General features: G+C 41.9%; 1 long non-coding RNA gene across 6 annotated transcripts; it reads left to right on the plus strand.

The window, feature by feature from the left end:
* The first annotated feature begins 12 nt into the window (after window positions 1–12).
* LOC125528962 lies at window positions 13–5,043 on the plus strand. Of its 6 annotated transcripts, none has more exons than XR_007292503.1 (8): window positions 13–399; window positions 470–738; window positions 1,103–2,043; window positions 2,159–2,327; window positions 2,476–2,579; window positions 2,773–2,883; window positions 3,083–3,279; window positions 4,645–5,043. It is a non-coding gene; the product is annotated as an uncharacterized LOC125528962 (long non-coding RNA). The 6 variants fall into 6 exon arrangements; XR_007292499.1 differs by having other exon boundaries at window positions 1,103–1,659; window positions 1,759–2,043; window positions 2,159–2,579; XR_007292498.1 differs by having other exon boundaries at window positions 2,159–2,579.
* Window positions 5,044–5,326: the final 283 nt, after the last annotated feature.

A 5,326-nucleotide genomic window follows, 5' to 3' on the forward strand; every position in this document is an offset into this window, starting at 1 on the left:
CGAACCTCACCGCCGGCAGCCTTTGCCCCTCTCCTCCGCTTCCCTCCCAGATCAAATGGATCCCCCACCAATCCATCTCTCTCTCCCGCGACCCCTCTCTCTCTCCCTGGACACATCTCCGCCGCCACAGATGCCGGCCGATCCCGGCATTCTCCGGCGACTTTCGACACCACGCAGCACCGGCCCGGGCTCGCCTCGCTCCGCTGGGTCTTTTCCGCCAGCGGGATTCGCCGCTCCCGGCCACCAGCGATGACGTTAAGCCCTCACCATGTCTAGGGTTTCGGGCGCCTCCACACTGGCGTGGCTCCGGCGCCTCCGGCGGATCCTCTCCGACGCCCATCGCGCCCCCACAGGCATCTCCGTGTCCAGGATGCTGCTCCTGTGCCCGCTGGCCATGGGGTGAGTTCATCTTCTTCCCTATCTCTCCCCCCTTTCTCCCTCTAATGTCTGGTTTGATCCTCCATGGTAGATGTGCAGAGCAAGGATTGGATGCTTGAGGAAGGAGGGGTCGACCTTGCCTTGCTGCAGCTTGGGATGCACCACCCATGGAGCTTCCTCCTTTCTATCTTCAGCTGAGTTCGCCCCCTCCTCGGCTCTTGTTCGTGGCCATCAGAAAATGTGTTGTATACTGACATATTTCAAACTGAAAACAATGAGTGCCAATACAAGATGTATAGTAACCCCTTGTGAACTCGATTCGTATTGGGTAGTGAATCGTCGTGAACCAAGGAATTGCAGGTAGCTATGCTTCGTTCTTTTATCCGGTTATTATTGAATGAATTTGTGGTCCTGTACATCACTTGATGCCTGGAGAGACGTTTTCTTTCATTATCCATAAATTTCTTATAGAAAGTGAATACCGTGAAGAAATATATGTATGTATGTGATATTAGATGGGGACTGATTCCTTGGATACAAATCATGTTCCTGTAGGTGAAATAAGCAAAGTAATCACCAAGTTCCCTATGATCTATCTGACCAAATAAATTAAGTATCTATAGTTCATATTCTGTTGTGAGATTGTTTTAAAATGTAGTAATGGACGTACGAGCAACATTGATTATTCGATTCTTATTTGACCCATTGATACGCACGATCACAGGTACAACAATGCTTGGCATTCAGGACGCAACGAAGCAGGAAAAATCAAAGGTGGATCTTGCCCAGCTGATAAACAAGAAGGACACCGACCTAAGGGTGATTACAGTGGGCGGAAAAGGTGCTGATCTTGGGCATACATCGATCATCCGGGCAGTTTACGAGGATCCAGAGATCAAAAACAATTTTCCGTGCCGAGCATGGGTGAGGTTGATGCATCCTTTCAGTCCAGAAGACTTCATTCAAAGTTTAGTAGAGCAGCCTCACGCATCCGAAGGAGTTGACATTCTGCTGGAAACAAAAAAGATGGGGCAAGAGATAGCTGAGGAATTCAATGGATATTTCAATGCTAAGAAGTTCCTGATTGTGCTTAATGACTTATCAACCATTGAAGAGTGGAATCGGGTTAAGAGGTGCTTCCCAAACAATAAGAAAGGGAGCCTGATAATAGTGTCTACAAGGCAAGTTGAAGTTGCAAGCTTATGTGCAGGACAAGAAAGCATAGTATTTGAGCTCAAGCAGTCGTCTGTTGATCAGAATATTAATGCTTTCTATGAGAAGGTAACATTCAAAGTTCTACTGCTTTCCTCTTCTGAATTATACAGCAAGACTCGGTTATAGTGTGGCCTTCGAATCAGAACTACAATATTGACTTTGTAGCTGCATGGTGGGAATCAGTTTTTGTTATCACTGATCCTTCCAAACTGAAGCTTAGAGAGATCAAAATGTTACATGCTGAACGGCCAGGAGTGAACTACTCAAGTCGTCCGACAGTGTCCCACGCCGACCTCCGGTGGATCTCCTCCCGGATCAGACCTAACCCCCGCACTACTTGGGGTCCTCCCCCATGCCATTGCAGCCCTCAGCTACGACGCCCATTGCCTTCTCGAGATCAACAACCACCTGCAAGAAAACTGTTCGATCAATCGACCCAACAAACAGGAGGTAATTCACTAATTCAGCTTTTTGTTCCTTTGGTGTTTCATCTGGCACTAATTTTATGTGAAAGTCTTCATTTATGTACTGCTCATGTTTTGTACATTATGATTGATTATATTAGCCTAGAGAATGGGGAGAAAGAGGAGGAGATGTGGTTGTCGGCACGGTGTTGAACCACCGACGCGGCGGAAAAATGAGCATGTGTTGTGCAAGAGGAGATCCACACTGCCAGCATGTGTCTCTTCAACCAGTATGATCGCGTCCTCGTGTGCCTTCGCCCGGCTGATCCGGTGCCGGCAATTGTCATCTTCTTAAAATTTAGATGGACATTTGGATGTTCTTGATTTTTTTTCTTCTAAAATGAACATACCTGTCAGCTTCTTTCTTGGGTAATCAAACTCCGGTGGAATAATAGTATAACTTGTGTTTTTGTTTTAGGTCTTGCGCATCTGGTGTACCCAAGGCCGTCCACATGCGTTTTGAACATTCATTAGGTGTTTATCGTCTAGCTGAGGAGGCTATGAACAATCTGAAAAAACTAGGTTTGTACCATGAAGCACATGCTCTAGAAATGCTATACATGTTCTCCCCTATGTTCTTTTGGTAATCCACTTCACAACTGACTAAATTGCACCACTGCCTGACCTGTGCTATGTATGAATTTGAGGATTTACTTGAGAAAACTTCTACTGAAGTTAATGATTCCCTGTCAAATCCGCGCATATGTAACTGCAGCAAGAACTGCTTGTGATGTGCAAGCTAGGATCAGCTTGAACGTCTTATTGAATGCCTTCATGGAGACAACGGTGATACGTTCCAAGATTGTATTACCTTGGCCCGACTTAAGTAAGTTTCTACAATTAGCTTAATACAGGACAGTGCATCATTGAGCTGTGTATATCTGCTTCATTTTACATGACTGGACTTGCTTGCTTTACAAAAAGATTGCAGCCAATTTTTTTTCCTTTGACTATGGCTTCATAGATCTCTCTGAATCTTAGGTTTCATGTTACTCACCACTGTTTCTATCAATGGTGCAACTTAGGTTTGAAGATTATTTCTCCAACCATGTGGACCAGCTGAATTTTACTCTCCCTGAAGATTCAGTGACCAGCTCTGGTGCTCCCTTTGATCTGGTCTGCAGCAAGTACACTGCCTGATCTTAGTTGTTGCCAGCATCGTGGTTTGGAAAAAAGTGGTGTACGAATGGCTTCTGAGGATAGTTTGCACCAAGTACTTAAGGTCAGCCTACTTATGCTGTTGTAAGCACAACTGTTCAATTTTAAATGATTAGGAAATGAGCATAGCTTCTTTTAGGTCCTATAATTATTAGATGGCTTAAGTAGTGCCCTGTTGCTCTGTCAGTTCTCTGAAAAACATTCAAGAAGGGAGCAATCTTTTACTTAATTCGGAAGCTCTTCATTGTCATTGTTAATATTTCATTGCTTTCTATATATTACGCAGCTACACATATGGCTGCCTTAATCTCTTTACTCAAGACAAGCATAATATGAATACTCTATTATGATGCCCCTCATGTCCTTTTGTTGTTTGTCTTGCCAATTTTGCTACACTATTGTTACATTGCATCCAGATTGCTCACAATGTGGCGGGATCTCAGACCTTTCTACTGAACTGAACTGAACAGAGATAGATAAATCCATAATTATTTTTTCTAAAAGTAAGGGCAAGTTCCTAAGAGGATACAAAAATCGCATGATCGGCTGTTCTCGACGTGGCAGTATTTGGGATAATTTCAGGTCATTTGGACCACGGGTGGGTATAGCTTGTAATGTGACATCGGTTCTTGAATTAGTTGTTTCATGCCATTTGGAATGTTTAGAAAACACACTGTCAGTTGGTATACTTAAATGTCTGGTTTCATTCATTATCACACCGTTGAATTTATAGGTATTAAAAATTAAATGTGGTTGCATCCAGTATTTATTTCTATTGGTTGTTAATCTGGTCTACTCTCTGTTTCTTACAAGAAAAAGCTACTCTATGTTTCTTTCTTACAATGATCCAATAAGATATGTGAATCTTAGAGGCACAAAGGAACATATATATCTATAGCAAAAAGCACAAGCGATTAAGAGGACATATAGTGATTGGATGAGCTTCACGTCCATGCCCCTGCTGCATATCATGTCTCCCAGGTGTAGGTATTAGCTTCCTGCAGTTCTATTTTTGTATACAGTAATACAGGTGTGTATTGAACACCATGGGTTAGAGCTAGAACTTTTTCATGAGTTAGTGTACGGTCATGTTTGGATCGATGATCCGTCTGAGTTTTTTTGATAGCATCAGCCATTTGAGTTTATCACACCTGTTAGTTAGACCATGACATGGATAAATCTACGACCTTATAATGGAAGGTGTGTACGGCTATACTGTAGCTACCCAGATGAGTTTCCTCAAGTCTGATGATCCAAGTCTTTGTATAGGTTTCAGTACGTAAATGATCTTGAAGATTATGACTTCAGTAGGAAGGTTAGAGGCAAAAGTATACAAAGTTACAGTCAGTAGACCAATAATTACACTTTATCGACAAAATATTAGTTTCAGTTTGATTTTCCTTTATGCATCTGAGGTTTGTTCTGCTAGGTTGTTATGATGCATTCTGGATGACTTCACTACTAAGTCCGAGATCTGGGAACGAAACAAATTTCAGGGCAACTAACATGATCAACCAGCATCAATGAAACTGACATACAATTTATCGCCACTTGGATTTGCATACTAGCGACAGACATGATTTGTAAGGAGGAAACTAGATGAGGACAGTTCTGGTCTGATGCTTCAATAGGAGATGCCTAGGTAATTATGACTGGATGTGTTTACAAGATATGCTTTTAAGTGCATGAGGTTGCAACCTATAATGGTACACTGTAGACCTTCATTTATTGAAATAGACGAGTGAAATTTTTATGATTCAAATATTTAATTTAGCTGTCTTTCCCATGTGATTTACCAAATGTAAATATTAATTGATTTTGTTAGGAAGTCAATAGTTTATTTACGATGTTTTAATACTTATGGCTATCAACGATGCATACAAAGAAAGATCAGAAAGTTGTATGTTTGAACAGGTAATGACACTAAAATTGGGGTGAAACCCAAAATGGTTTCAAAGTAAAAACAGTTTGAAACCAAAGAGAGTTGAGTGGTATAAAGTATACAAAGTTGCTTCTTAGGTTTGCCAGAACGCAATGATTTATTTTAGAGCCATTGCAATGCACAAACACTTTTGAAATATATAATTATGCAAAAATGGGGGAGAGTAGTT

Source organism: Triticum urartu, unplaced genomic scaffold, assembly GCF_003073215.2.
Source record: "Triticum urartu cultivar G1812 unplaced genomic scaffold, Tu2.1 TuUngrouped_contig_5240, whole genome shotgun sequence".
NCBI classification, from domain to species: domain Eukaryota; kingdom Viridiplantae; phylum Streptophyta; class Magnoliopsida; order Poales; family Poaceae; genus Triticum; species Triticum urartu.